Raw genomic sequence first — 16,085 nt, forward strand, 5'->3', positions numbered from 1 at the left:
CATCAACGATTTAGATGAAGGAATTGAGGGTAAACTGATTAAATTTGCTGATGACACAAAGCTAGGAGGGATAGCTAATACTTGAGAAGAGAGAGAGGATTCAAAAAGATAGAAATAAACTGGAGCAGTGTTCAGCAACTAACAGAATGTTTTTTAACAGTGAAAAATGCAAAGTACTACATCTGGGCAATAAAAGTGAAAAAAGCATATAAAGAATGGGTGGAATAGGGCAAAGCAACATCACTTGTGAAAAAGACTTGGGTATACTAATAGATCACAGACTGAATATGAGTCAACAGTGTGATGCAACAGCAAAAAAGGCAAATGCAGTTCTAGGATGTATTAACAGAAGCATACTGTCTAGATCACGTGAAGTCATTATTGCCCTCTACTCCTCTTTCGTCAGACCTCATCTGGAATACTGTGTCCACATTTTAAAAAGACTCCAACAAACTGGAGCAAGTTCAGAAAAGAGCGACCAGAATGGTGACCGGTCTGCAAATCATGTCTTATGAGGAAAGGTTGCAGGATTTGGGAATGTTTAGCTTGCAAAAGAGAAGACTGAGAGGTGACTTAATAACTGTCTACAAATATCTCAAGAGCTGCCACATTGTAGAAGGATCATCTTTATTCTCATTTGCACAAGGAAAGACTAGAAGCAATGGGATGAAACTGAATGGGAGGAGACACAGATTAGATATTAGAAAAAACGTTTTGACAGTTAGAGTGATCACTGAGTGGAACAGGCTGCCATGAGAGGTGGTGACTTCTCCTTCAATAGAAGTCTTCAAACAAAGGCTGGACAGACATCTGTCTGGGATGATTTAGCGAATTCTGCTTTGAGCAGGGGGTTGGACCAGATGGCCCAGGAGGTCCCTTCCAACTCTGATTCTATGATTCTATATTGAGAGAAGCAATCCCGGATATGCTGGGTGGTCTTCCCAACATATCCGAGACCGCAGGGGCATTTAATAAAATAAACTACTTAAGAACAATCACATGTGAAATAGCCCTTGATAGGATAGCGTTGCCCTGTCCAGGGTTGTGTGAAAAAATTACTTTTGGTTACATTTGATCATTGTAAACACCCTAAGCAGGGGAACGTCCCATTTCGAGATGTAGTCAGTGTCCTTTTAATAAATTCTTTTTTACCAAAACCGACATCAGCCCTCACTATGAAAATTCTAGGGATGTCAGATCAGGACAAGTCTATCGAAGAGCTACCACATTCCAAGCAGAACCTCTTCCAGATCTTATTGTAGAACACGCAAGTAAGGGGTTTACAGATGGCCTGGATCTTGGAGATCACCTGGTCGGAGAGACCCTTAGCTCTTAAGATCCTCCTTTCAGGATCCATGCTGATCACTGTAGACTCTTTGGATCTGGAAGCAGAACTGGACCCTGGGAGAGCAGATCTTCAGTCACCAGTAGCCGGAATGGGTCTTCCTAGGCCATCTTCCTCTTCCTTAACAAGGGAAACCAACTTTGTCTTGGCTAAAATGGAACTACCAGCATCACCAATGCACCTTCCTCCTGAATCTTTCTGAGGACTCTTGCGATCAAGGCAATGGGAGTGAAGTCGTATAGAAGACTTCCTTCCCATACCTGGTTTAGGGCATCGATTCCTTCCAGGTGGTCAGTTGGATTGAGGGAGTAGAATCTTCGCACCTTGGCATTCTCTCTGGTTGCAAAGAGGTTCTCACTGATGACACAGGTAGTTGAATATGTCTCCCTTCAGTTCCCACTCTGTGGCCCAGATTCTTTATCTGCTCAAGTAATCGGCTACAGTGTTCCTGGATCCTTCTAGAAATACAGCTGATACTGACCAGACTCTCTTCTCTGCCCAGGTGAAAATCTGTGTTGCCAGGTCCTGAAGGGCCCATTGTCTTGGGCCCCCTGGTGGCGAAGAAATGATACTGCTGTCACACTTCCTGACACAATCTTTACATGCTGAACCTGCAAGCATGGCTGATTTTGCTTCAGAGTCTCCCAAACAGCACGTAACTCTCTTACGTTTGAAGACTGGGATCTGATGTCTGGCGGCCAAACTCCTGGGAAATACCTTCCTTCCAGATGAGCTCCCCATCTTTCCTTGCTTGCATTTGTGAAGATCGTCAAACATGGCGACAAGATCCAAGGAACTCCTTGACTGATGTTTCTGTAAATGGTCCACCATTTAATGCTGGAGATAGATGAATCTCTCTGTCCAAAGAAATTTGTCATTTGTCCCATGCTGAAAGGATTGCTCTCTGTAGTCCCCTCGTGTGGAACTGACCCCATCTGACGCACAATATGCAGGCTGTTAACGTTCCGAAGACCTTCATCGCTGTTCTTATTGACACTCTGTCCTTTTCTCCTCCTTTGGCAATAGAGAGATTCTTTGCCTGGAATCTAGAATGACTCCTAAAAACTTTTTCTTGTTTATGGGTGGCATGTCTGACTTTTCCTGGTTTAGAAACCACCCCAGATCTTCCAATGTAGAAATCACCAGGCTAAGCTGCTTTTCTAGTTTGGAACTTGAACCTGATATTAGAAGAAAGTCATCCAAGTATGGAACAGTAACTACATCCTTCTGCCTCAGGTAGGCCACTATCTTGGAGACCAGCTTTGTAAAGACCCGAAGTGCGGAAGCAAGACCAAAAGGAAGAGCGTGAAATTGGAAGTGATAGCACTTGTTTTCTATTTTTAACGCAAACCGTAGAAATTTTTGAGAGTGAGGGTGGATCGGTATTATGTGTTCTTCAAGTCTATTGTGCACATTACTGCATTCTTGTCTATGAGGGGAATGGTGGTCTTTAGCGACTCCATTCTGAACCTCTTGTATTTTACCCACTGATTTAGAGGTGTCAGGTTTATTATGGTGCGACTTTCTCCTGATGTTTTTTTTTTATTGTGAAATGGTTCAAGTAATGAACTTGACGCACTTCTGGCTGGGGAACGGGGACCACTACATTTAATCTTAATAGGTTCATTACAACTTCCCATATAGGAGAGTCAAAGGTTCTGGAAAGGGGATTTGTGACCACAAACCTTGTTGGGGGATGTCTGGCAAACTCTAGGGTATATCCTTGAGATATTGTGCTCAAGACCCACTGACTTTGAAAGATGAGTCCTCAAGAATCTAAAAATTCCCCGAGACAACCCCCTGAAGGTATGGTGTCATTACCTCCTGTGCCTTGAACCCGCTCCGAAGCGTGAGGGAGGGGCTCTACTTTTATGCCCTTTAGAGTTTTCCCACAACCCCTTTTCCCTTTCCCCCCAGTATTGCTGTCTCTGGGAAGGGTGGAATCTCTGAATGGGATAGTATCTTTGTTAGGAACGGCGAAATGCACTAAATAAATAAATAATAAAGTGCGTTCGCTGCTCGGTGTCCACCGTGCAGAAGGTGTTAAAGGGAATCTGTCACCTACTTTTGGCGGGCGCGAGGTCGGTCCAGTCCGATGGGCGGTGTTCCTGATGTGTGCCGCCTCCCCATCCTTGGCCGCCGTCTGCAGTTTTTTGTGGAATAGGAGTAGGTCTCCGCCATTTGTTGCGCATGCGCTAAGCATTCTTGGCTAGCGCATACGCAGTATGCTTTGCCCAACTGCGGGCAAAGCCGAAAAACCTGACTGAACACAGCAAAATACTTCCGGGGCTTAGTTAACCGGCGCATGCGCAGTCAGGCTTTTCAGCTTTGCCGGCACACATCGGGAACACCGCCCATCTGACCGGACCGACCTCGTTTTCAGCGCCCGCCAAAAGTAGGTGACAGATTCCCTTTAAGACTGCTGCTGAGTAATGGCAGACGTGCTATATGGCGGTATAACGCGCACGGGTTGAACGCCACCTAATGTGCGCTGAGCGGACTCTGTTAGCTCACAGAGGCGCTGTAACGTAAACATAAACCTAAACGCCGAGCCTGTTAGACTCACAGGTCTCAGCTAAATTGCATGCGCGGTATCCGGTCACAGGACACGGGCCCAAGGCTGAGGTTGGTGTCCGTCTAGACCTACCGTGCGTGCAGTGTCGCTACCGCGGACGCCGGTAAGTGCTGCTGACTGCAGCGCAGCGGCAAACACAGCCGCTATACGATAGTGCCGTGAGACGTGACACAATCGGACGCTAGTGTATAGGTGCGGTGTGCACAGTGGCCTATGGCTTGCCACTGACTGGCGCTGACTCTTTCTCAAGTTCCCTATCCACATGCGTAATATCAGAGGGAGGGGAATCTTAATAAGTCAGTCACCAGAATCATACATCTATCACCATTCACACATCTAGTAAGTAAAGTCTATACTAGCGCATGGCCGAGCGGCCATGCGGGTCTTTTATAGCCGTGCGCTGCCGGGACCTTCCAGATCTCTGAGATGGACCAATCAGATCTGGAGCAGGACCTGAAAACGTGACTCCCGACCTCCAATGGGAGATCGTCTTGTGAGCATGCTCAGTGGAGCGGCAGTAGAACTTAGCCTTAGGAATGGCTTGCTGCAGAGCAGCATGTCAGGCTCTGGATTCCTGTTGTGTCGCTGCAGGAATCCGACGCCTAACAATCTTTTTGACTTTTCTTCAGGAAACCCTTTCTTCTTATCTGTGGCATTTTCTAGAATATTATCTAGGACCGGCCCAAATACCTTTAACCCTGAAAAAGGTATGGCACCCAGCTTATTTTTTGACCCTACCAGGTCTTTATCCATCTATGAGCCGCACTGGACAAAGAGTTATTTCAGGCTGCAAACCGCACAGATTCTGCAGAAGCATCTGCTAAGAACCCGGATGCGAGTCTCAAAAGGGAAAGACTTTCTAACATGTTACCCCTAGATGTTTTTCCTTTTGTCCTCCAGTTGATTAATCCACAAGTGCATGGATCTAGCAGCTGATGTGGCAGCATTGTTAACCTTCATAACTGCCACTGATGCCTCCCAAGCCCTTTTAAGGAGTCCGTCTGCTTTCCTGTCCATGGGCTCTCTGAGGCTAGAAGAATCTTAAAAGGGGATTGAAGTCTTCTTCGATATCCTAGCCTCTGGAATGTTGATTTTAGGAATTTCATCCCAAGTCTTTACATCCTCCAGTTCAAACGGTAAACAGAGTCTGAAATCTCGAGGGATGGCCAGCTGTTTTTCTTCGTCTTCCCACTCTTCCTAAATCATTGCCTGGATGTTGTCGTTCACCTGGAAAACCTGACGTATCTATGACCTCTGGCCCCCCCGAACATCTCGTCCTGAACTGACTGAGGCTTTGGGTGATTCCTCAATCTGCTTTGTGTTCCTTACAGCCTGCAGTAGCTCGTCTGTGTCCTCTGAAGAAAAAAAGGTACCTTATCCCCAGGTTCCAAAGTAATTTCTCCCTCTTCCTCAAGGTCCGAACTTATTGATTGGACCTCTTTGTTCGAGGACTGTTCCATCTCCAAAATCGGTCTTTTGGGACAGGGTCCCTGTTGGGGTGACTGGGCTGGTAGGAGGCCTGAGATGGAAGCCTGGACCTCCTCTCTAATCATGGTGCGCATAGCTGATAAGAAGAAAGCCTGTTCACCCTTGATGATCTTAAGGATGCATCCTTCACATAGCTGTTTAGCCTATGCCTCTGGTAATTTAATAGAACAGATGGCGCAACTGCTGGGCTTCCCCGAGGACTCACTGGTTCTCTTAGGTGCAGGTGGCATAGTAACTGATCCCGCTTCCTCCTAATGTAAAGCACAGGAAAGTTTAACCAATTTCTGTCTCTACTGTTATAAACAGACCATGCCCTGTGTTTGCAATCATTTTCAGGAAGAAACTGAGTATTATCTGACAGAAATGCAGGGGTGTCAATACTTTTGGCCACAACTGTAGTGTGTGTTACCTGATTCCTGCAGTGACTAACTTGCATTGAAATAACTGCAGCTTCTCGATTCTTAACTGCAGTGATACTTAGCTGCAGGGGGGACACGTGTACATCCCTTAGAATGCTACTAAATAAACGCTAGTTTTCAGAGTCCAGTAATTCAGCTGATGTTATTTATGGGTTTTTCTTTGCATCCCAAACAATTTTCCTGGCAGTTGTGGACAAAATTTTTGTTGGTTTACCTGACCGTTTACCTGGTCTAAAATTCCAGCAGAGCGTTGTAAGAAACTCATTGATGGTTATCGGAAGTGGTTGGTCGCAGTTATTTTGGCTAAAGGTTGTGCAACCAAGTATTAGGCTGAGGGTGCCAATACTTTTGTCTGGCCCATTTTTGGAGTTTTGTGTGAAATGATCAATGTTTTGCATTGTGCGTCATTCTCTTTTGTGTTTTTTCATTTAAGACAAATTAAAAGAAGATAATAATATGACATGACCCTGTTGTACCCTCGGACTGCAGGGCAGCTTGAACTTGTTTGGATGTTAGTCGAGGTTCTTTATCCAACATCGGCACAATCTTGCGTTGAAATCTCTTGTCAATTTTTCTTTTCCGACCACATCTAGGGAGGTTAGCCACAGTGCCATGGGCTTTAAACTTCTTGATGACATTGCGCACGGTAGACACAGGAACATTCAGGTCTTTGGAGATGGACTTGTAGCCTTGAGATTGCTCATGCTTCCTCACAATTTGGTTACTCAAGTCCTCAGACAGTTCTTTGGTCTTCTTTCTTTTCTCCATGCTCAATGTGGTATACACAAGGACACAGGACAGAGGTTTAGTCAACTTTAATCCATGTCAACTGGCTGCAAGTGTGATTTAGTTATTGCCAACACCTGTTAGGTGCCACAGGTAAGTTACAGGTGCTGTTAATTACACAAATTAGAGAAGCATCACATGATTTTTCAAACAGTGCCAATACTTTTGTCCACCCTCTTTTTTATGTTTGGTGTGGAATTATATCCAATTTGGCTTTAGGACAATTCTTTTTGTGTTTTTTCATTTAAAACAAATTAAATGAAGATAATAATACCAAAGAATTTGTGTTTGCAATCATTTTCAGGAAGAAACTGAGTATTATCTGACAGAATTGCAGGGGTGTCAATACTTTTGGCTACAACTGTATATATCTGTCTCCCGTCTGCCAAGTAAGCACTTCTTATTACTTGGACCTAGCTTTTCTATTAACCCATCTTACTCCTTCACCATGTTTACCTATGCCCTTATAGTGTTTGCTCCACTAATCCTCACTCTCCTTCGCTATCCCTAAACCCCAGCACCCTCTAACCAAATAATCATCTTCCCTTACCTACCTACCTGACCTCCTCTGCAGACCTGCTCCTCAACCTCAGATCTCTCCTAACAAAATATAGAACAAGCTGGCCACTCTCCTTCTCCCACCTCCTCTCCCTCTCTCTGCTTCTCCTCACTGCTGGCAACATATCTCCCAATCCTGGACCCCCACAGCTAATACCTCCCATTAGTTCCCTCTCCTACCACTCCCTATCTAATATGAACCACTGCAATCTCTCCAAAAGTAAAATCCGTGCCCTTGATGCCCAGCCCCCTGCTCCCTCTCTCTGAGGCACTCTGGAATGCCCGCTCCATCTGCAATAAGCTTCATGTGATTCATGACATCTTTCTCTCTCACAATCTTTCCTTCTTCTGCCTCACAGAAACATGGCTGACACCCTCTGACACTGCCTCCCCTGCTGCGCTGTGTTACGGCAGCCTCCACTTCTCCCACACTCCTCGCCCCCAACAACAGACATGGTGGAGGAGTGGGTCTCCTCCTTTTATCTACACCTTTAACCCAATCCAACCCCTATCCTTCCTTCTCCTCCCCTCTTTTGAAGGCCACTCTGTCCGCATCTACTTGTCCTCCAACCTCTTTCCACTGACATCCCCACCATCATCATGGGTGACTTCAACATCCCTACTGATACCCCTCAGTCAACAGACTCCCAACTCCTGTCCCTTACTTCATCTTTTGAACTTGCCCAGTGGTGCTCCTCAGCCACCCACACAGATGGACATACATTATGCCTGGTCTTCACCCGTCTCTGCACTTTATCTAACTTTACCACCTCCCCTTTCCCACTATCCAACCACCATCTCCTCACTTTCTCATTCCTGTCCTCCTCACCTGTCACCCATGTCCAGCAACATGCGCACCCCCACAGAAACCTCACACACTTAGACACCCACATGCTCTCTGACTCTATTCTGCCACTGGCATCCATATCCTCACTCCATGACACAGACAGGGCCACTGCTTTCTACAATGCCACTCTCGCATCAGCTATTGACACTGTCACCCCTCTCATTCATGGCAGAGTGTGACGTATCAATAGACAACCCTGCCATAATAACATCACTAAAAAGCTTTGGCAAGTGTTCAGAGTTGGAAGGAAACAAATTTGCAAGGCGATTTCACTGCATTTATATAGGCAACACTCACTATAAAATCTGCCCTCACCTCTGCTAAACATGCCTACTTCACAACCCTCATATCTTCCCTATCCTACAACCCCAAATAGTTATTCAAAACTTTTAACTCCCTCCTTCGCCCATCACTGTCCCCTCCAACCTCCCTCATCTCTGCTGTGGACTTTGCCACACACTTCAAAAATCAGATCGACCAATCAAGGCAAGCCTTTATTGTTCAAACACCACAACACCTTTGTATACCAGGCCAATGCCCAAACGTCATAACCTCCCTCTCCAACATCTCTGAAGGGGAACTTAATTGTTTCCTCTCCAAATCACACCTCACCACCTGTGCACTGGACCCCATCCCATCCCACCTCCTCTCCAACCTCACCACCACTCTTATCCCATTTCTCACCCACCTCTTCAACCTATCACTAACTTCTGGTACCTTCACTTCTGCTTTCAAACATGCCACAATCACGCCTATCGTTAAAAAAGCCAACCCTTGACCTAACCGCTATATCCAGCTATCGCTCAATATCACTGATCACATTTGCTTACGAACTCCTGGAGCAGCATGTCCACGCTGAACTTTCCTCCCACCTCTCATCTAACTTGCTCTTTGACAATCTACAATCTGGTTTCAGCTCGCATCACTCCACTGAGACAGCCCTGACCAAAATTACTAATGACCTACTAACAGCCAAAACTAACGGACAATACTCTATACTTCTCCTTCTAGACCTGTTGTCTGCTTTCAATTGGCCACCACTGCCTCCTACTACAGATCCTCTCCTCCTTTGGCATCAAAGACCTCACTATATCCTGGATCTCTTCATACCTTTCCAACCTCTCATTCAGCATCTTCCACTCCCACACTAGCTAGTAATCCCACCGTCACTCTGTTGGAGTACCCAAAGTCTCTGTTCTAGGACCCCTACTCTTCTCAATCTATACACTTGGCCTGGAGCAACTCATAAAGTCCCATGGATTCCAGTACCACCTTTTTGCTGATGAGACTCAGATCTACCTCTCTGGCCCAAAGGTCACCTGTCTGTTGTTCAGAATCCCATATCCTCCTTATTCTTCTCTCGCTTCCTCAAACTCAATGTGGACAAATTTGAACTAATCATCTTTCCTTCATCTCTCAGATCTCCCTTACCTGATCTATCACAATTAATGATATCACGCTTTCCACTGAACCGGAAGTCCGCTGCCTCAGAGTAACCCTTGACTCTGCCCTGTCCTTCAAACTGCACATCCAAGCTCTTTCCACCTCCTGTTTTTTCCAGCTCAAAAATATTTCCAAAATCCATCCTTTCCTCAACCTTTAATCTACTAAAATGCTTGTGCATGCCCTCATCTTCTCCCACCTTGACTACTTCAACACCCTTTTCTGTGGTCTCCTTGGTAACACCATTGCACCTCTCCACTCCATCTTTAACTCTGCTGCCCGAGTAATTCATCTCTCTCTTCGCTACTCCTCTGCTTCTCTCCTGTGCAAATATCTTCACTGGCTCCCATTCCCTCAGCGTATCCAGTTCAAATTACTAATACTGACCTACAAAGACATCCATAACCTGTCTCCTCCATATATCTCTAAACTAATCTCCCGATATCTTCCCTCATGTAATCTCCGATCCTCCGAAGAACTCTTTCTCTCCCCCACACTTATTCGCGCCTCACCTAGCCACCTCCAAGACTTCTCCCAAATATCCCCCATCCTTTGGAATTCTGTTCCCCAATACGTCCGACTGTCAACCACATTCGGATCCTTCAGACGGAACCTGAAAACCCATCTCTTCAAGAAAGCTTACAACCTGCAATGACCCCGCTGCCTCCTCACCACTACTGGAGCTACCGCCTCACAATCACCGGAGCTGCTGCAACCCCCCAACCTACTGTCCTTCCACACCATCCTGTAGAATTTAAGCCCGCAAGAGTAGGGTCCTCTCCCCTCTGTATCAGTCTGTCATTGTTAGTTTGTTTGCTGTAAGTGATATCTGTAATTTGTATCTAACCACTTCTCATGTACAGCACTATGGAATCAATGGTGCTATATAAATAAATAATAACACAAGGCCAAGTCGACCTGTCATTGGCTACAGCAGAACAAAGTGAAGGTTCTAGAGTGGCCATCTCAGTCTCTTGACCTCAATATCATTGAGCCACTCTCGGGAGATCTCAAGAGTGCAGTTCATTCTAGACAGACCAGGAATTTACAGGAACTGTAAACATTTTGCCAAGGAAAATGGTCAGCTTTACCATCTGAGAAAATAAAGAGCATCATGCACAACTACTACAAAAGACTTCAAGCTGTCATTGATGTTAGAGGGGGCAATACAAGGTATTAAGAAATGCTCATATGGATGATTTGGATTGTCATTATGATTTAAAAAGAGAAAACACAGTAGTTTGACAATAAATTGCTTCACTCAACCACTTACCATGAGTGGAGACAAAGTTTTGGTCTTATCATTCATATTCTCTGAAAAAAAGGCCAAGTGTCACACTGCAGCTCCCCAGGCAAATGCAAACTCCACAAGATGGCAGCAGGATGGCGAGATGACTAAAATACTGCTCAAAGCAGTCCAGCAGCGCTGCAGTGAGGCTACCACCAGGTGGTAGCAGAAATGTCAAACAAGCCGGGTCAATACCAGAGAGTAGGGCAGTACCAAGGGAAAAACCAAACACAGAGTCAGATGTGCGTCAAAAAGGTCAGTATAGGTCAGAAGCAGAAATACCAGAAGCAAGAGGCAGGAACAGGTCAGAGTCAAAGCAGAGTCGGGTACCGGGGAGTCCAAACACGAAGGGAAATACTGATTTGAGATGGGAAGAGGGTAATGAACAGACACGGGCACAGTTAGCAAAACACAGCAGGACAAATCAGGGTTTAACCAGAGTCAGCTACTCATACCATAGGCAGAAAATATAACTGACACTGCCTGCAGGATGCAGCAGAGAGAAATAGCTGAGCTGACATCAGAACAAGGCAGGAATAAGTTAACCCCTGACATGATCAGACCAGGAAAAATCTGGTCTGGACCATGACAGTACCCTCCTCTCAAGCGGAGCCACTGGACCCCAGCTTTCCCAGGATAGCACGCATGAAAAGACCAGACCAACCGATCAGCATGGACTGATCACGCCGGGACCCAATATCAATCCTCAGGGCTGTAACCCCTCCAATGTACCAAGTACTGAAGTGAACTGAAGACCATCTGAGTGTCAAGAATCTGTTCCACTTCATACTCAATCTGACCATCCACCAAGACAGGAGACGGAGGGGATGGAAACCCAGCAGAGGAGGGTACATATGACTTAAGCTTGGACTTATGGAACACATTGGGGATACAAAGCAACGGAGGTAAGTGTAAGCAAAAGGCCACAGAATTGACAACCTCAATGATCTCCTAAGGACCAATAAACTTGGGACCCAGCTTAGCGGAAGAAAGTTCCAGACGTATGTTCTTGGTAGACAACCACACTTTATGTCCTACCAGAGATATAGCTCCCCACTCATCCCCCTCCAGAATACAGATAAGGTTATACGCTCCCCTGAGGTCCAACTAAGAAAACCACTAAGCCCCAGATAATTGGTTGTACCGATCAGGGATAAGTGGAAGGGGGCAGGCATTTTTCACTGTAATTTTGTTTAGTTCCCGAAAATCGAGGCAAGGGCGCAAACCACCATAATTTTTTTAACAAAAAGAATCCATTCGCCACAGGACAGACAGAGGGACGAACGTGACCTTTACATATACTTTCTGAGAAATACAATTTCATAGCGGTATGCACCAGGCTGGAAAGATTGTACAGACGGGCCTTGGGCAATTTAGCACCCCGAATCATATTAATAATACAATCATAGGGGCGATGTGGTGGTAAGACCTCGGCCTCCTTTTAGGAAAACACATCCTTAAAACCTTTCAGGTACTCAACAATACCCTCCAGATTAACGGACGACACCAGTACAGCAGAAAGACAACCCTTTGAACAATTAGGACCCCATTTCACAATATCCCAAGATTCCCAGTCAATAACAGGGTTGTGTAACTCTAACCAAGAAAATCCCAACACCATATCCCGCTGGAAGATTATCCAGAACATAACATGAGATGCTTTCCTGATGCAAGGAACCCACCTTGAGGAGAAACTCCTCCAAGACAAATGTAACAATGATATGAATTGGAGTTTCAAGCCTTAAGGCCCAGTTACACACAACGATATTGTGAACGATATCGTTGCAACGTCACCAGTTTGGTGACGTTGTAGCGATGTCGAAACGACATAATTGCATGTGACATGTAGCAACGATCAATGACCTAATGGTCTGGGCCATAATTCTATCCTTGGTCTCCCACTGGGCAGCACACATCGCTGTGTGTGACAGCGAAAGACCAATGATTAGCGACGCTGGAAACTGGTATCCAGGGTAAACAGCGGGTAACTAAGAGCTGCGCGGCTCTTAGATACCCACTGTTTACCCTGGATACCAGCGCGCTGTTTATCCTGGATACCAGCTTGCTCGCTGGTCCTGATCGTTGGTGAGCCTGTCTATGCGATCAGCTAACTATGTCCCAGCGATCCCATCCATGTCGGATCATTGGTGCGATCACTGGGACATTGAAGCGTGTAACGGGGCCCTAACTGTCTGTATCTTATACTTCGCCACCAAGTTTGAGTCAATGAAGTTCATGGACGATCCGCAGTCCACGAAAGCTGAAGTGGTTGTGTAACAATTGCCACAACAAAGTTCCACCTCCAACAAAACCTTATGAAATTAGGAAAAAGGTACCTGAAAGTGTGGGTTACCTCCTCAGCAGTCACCCAGACTTAGGTGTTTCCCGGCAACTTGTTAGTCGGTGGGCAGGAGGGACAGTCCTTTTTCCCATGTCCAGGATTTCCGCAATAAAAGCATAATTTTCCATCCTATCATCACCTGCTCTCCTTCTCCTTGAAGATGCACATTTGTCTGCTTTTTGCATTTTTAATGTGGTATTTATTGACAATTAGTGTTGAGCATTCCGATACCGCAAGTATCGGGTATCGGCCGATATTAGCTGTATCGGAATTCCGATACTGACTTCTGATACTTTTTTCATATCGGATACCGGAATCGGAAGTTCCCATAATGCTATGAGTCCGCTCGCTTTGATTCAGCCAATGGGAATCCTCAGAAGTGTGGGCACATCCTGTTAGGCATGTTGGCATGTTAACTATTGGCATGGCTGTGATTGGCTGCTGAAATTATGTCATAATGCACTATAAAAGCCGCCACCACCATTTCTGGTCACTCTGCTGTGAATTCAGTTAGGGACAGGCTGCTGTTGAAGACTGTGAGGGACAGTTAGAAATAGCGATTCTACAAAACATATTGTGCTTTAACCAGGCTACATAAACCACCACTGTAGCTTTCTTTTCCCTAGCAGCCGTGTTCACAGCTGTCTGCAAGGGCTGTGTGAGTGCAGCTTACGCTGTGGAGTGGGTCCTGCAGCCACGTCTGGTTGTAGGCCGCCCAGCGTGCCTCACTGCTGCCTCATACATATTTTTCTTTTTGAGCTGCTTATTTTTCAAAAATTCTATCTAGTGTGCTTCCATCCGTATCCATATACGTTGGTTGCAAACACTAGTAGTAGACAGCGGAGCCTTTCTACAGCCTTTCAGTGCTAGTGCCCACTTAGCTGCACTGTTCACAGCTGTCTGAGAGGTCTCTGACTGTGTGTGAGTGCAGCTCAAGCTGAGTAGTGTGTCCTGCAGCTACGTCTGGTTGTAGGCCGCTCAGCGTGCGTCACTGCCTCACACATATTTTTCTTTTATTGCAGCTCATTTTTTCTTCTCCTATTAGTGTGCATCCATCCATATCCATATACGGTGGTTGCAAACACTCTAGGAGTAGACAGCAGAGCCTTTCTGCAGCCTTTCAGTGCTAGTGCCCACTTAGCTGCACTGTTCACGGCTGTCTGAGAGGTCTCTGACTGTGTGTGAGTGCAGCTCATGCTGAGTAGTGTGTCCTGCAGCTACATCTGGTTGTAGGCCACTCAGCGTGCATCACTGCCTCACACATATTTTTCTTTAATTGCAGCTCATTTTTTCTTCTCCTATTAGTGTGCATCCATCCGAATCCATCTACATTGGTTGGTTGCAAACACTATATAGGAGTAGATAGAGGAGCCTTTTTTCTGGCTTGTGCCCTTCATCTGCAGACAGATTAGTATTAACCAATTTTTTTGGAGCCTCATCTTTTGAATTGTAGATTACCTGCCTGCATTGTAATAGCACCAAAAAGTTGGTGATACTATCACTTTCAAATCTTTGGTCACATCCTTTTAGTTTTTTTTCACAAAAAAAAATCAATAAAGCTCACCAAACACTCCATTTGAAAGTTGTGTAGGCCACATTAGCTCATATTAAAGTGTAGTCCACACACACACTTCATAAAATTAGTGTTTCTTCTACCTGTAACCAGCTGTTCAGGAATAAGCACACTAAGCCCCCCCTTTGTACTTTTCTGCCTATCTTTATCAGTCTAGCAAGATGAAGAAGGCAGGGAGTAAGGCACGTGGGCATGGGCGTGGAGTTTCAGCAGGGAGAGGACGTGGGGATTCTGCAGGGAGAGGACGTGGGGATTCTGCAGGGAGAGGACATGGGGATTCTGTGCCTGCTGCAGGCACCAGTGAGTCAGCAGCCCCCAGTTTTAGCAGGCAACAGTCCTTTATGCGCAGCTTTGTAGGACCTCGCTGTGCCCCACTGCTGCGGGAGGAACAAATTGAAGCCGTTGTCGGATGGATGGCAGCTAACGCATCGACTTCAATGACTTCCACATCCTCTCAGGGCCAGAGCACCAAAGAGCAACCATCTGTCTCTTCACCACCTGCCAAAGTGCCCAGGCAGTCAGAGAGCCCTGGACAGGAGCCATCACAGTCTCTACTTCTGTTCTCTGAATCTGTTGGCTTGGAAAGAAGGGACCAGCCAAGCAGCATTCCAGAATGTGAAGAAGAGGGAGTATGCAGTGATGCGCAACTTCTTTGTCCCTCGGAATCTGAAGAGGCGGGTGGGCCAGTGCCTATGGTCAGCATACCTCAGTACGCATCAGATGATGACGAGACACAGGTGCCACTTTCTGGTGCGTACGGTGCTGGCGAGACAACCCAGGAGAAGCAGGTGTTTGAAGAGGGGAGTGTAGATGATGAGGTCCTTGACCCATCATGGTGTGAGGAACAGGAAGGTGGTGGGAGCAGCTCTGAGGAAGAGATTCCCCGAACGGCCAAAACAGGAGGGAGAGGGAGGGGGCAGACTTGGTTGCTTGTAGCCTCCACTTCCGCACCCGTTAGGAGCATTCCTCTTTCAAAAGGCAAAACGGGCGCTCCCAAGACTTGCAGTGCGTGGTCCATTTTTGACACAGTTGCAGATGACATTTGCTTTGTCAAATGCAAGCTGTGTCATCAGAGAGTCAAAAGAGGGAAAAATGTCAGCAACCTCAATACCACTAATATGTGGAAACATGTGCGGACCAAGCACGAGGTGGAGTTACGCAGACACACTGAAGACGTAGGCCAACGTACAGCACACCTACCACCTCTTCAGCTCGTGTTGGGGCCTCTTCCTCCAGCTCACACACAGCTGGTTCGGCTTCCTCACAGGATCGCCAAGGAAGAACCTCTGGCACTGTTGTCCGGAGACCCTGTGACATTCCACCCACAGCACCACATTCCCAGTCATCCTCACACTCCCAGGCCACTGAACAGTCATCGGTAGCGCAGGCATGGGATAAAAGGCGGCCATACTCGGCAAACCA

Source organism: Dendrobates tinctorius, unplaced genomic scaffold (genome assembly GCF_039654945.1).
Source record: "Dendrobates tinctorius isolate UK_male_01 unplaced genomic scaffold, ASM3965494v1 ptg000184l, whole genome shotgun sequence".
NCBI lineage: Eukaryota > Metazoa > Chordata > Amphibia > Anura > Dendrobatidae > Dendrobates > Dendrobates tinctorius.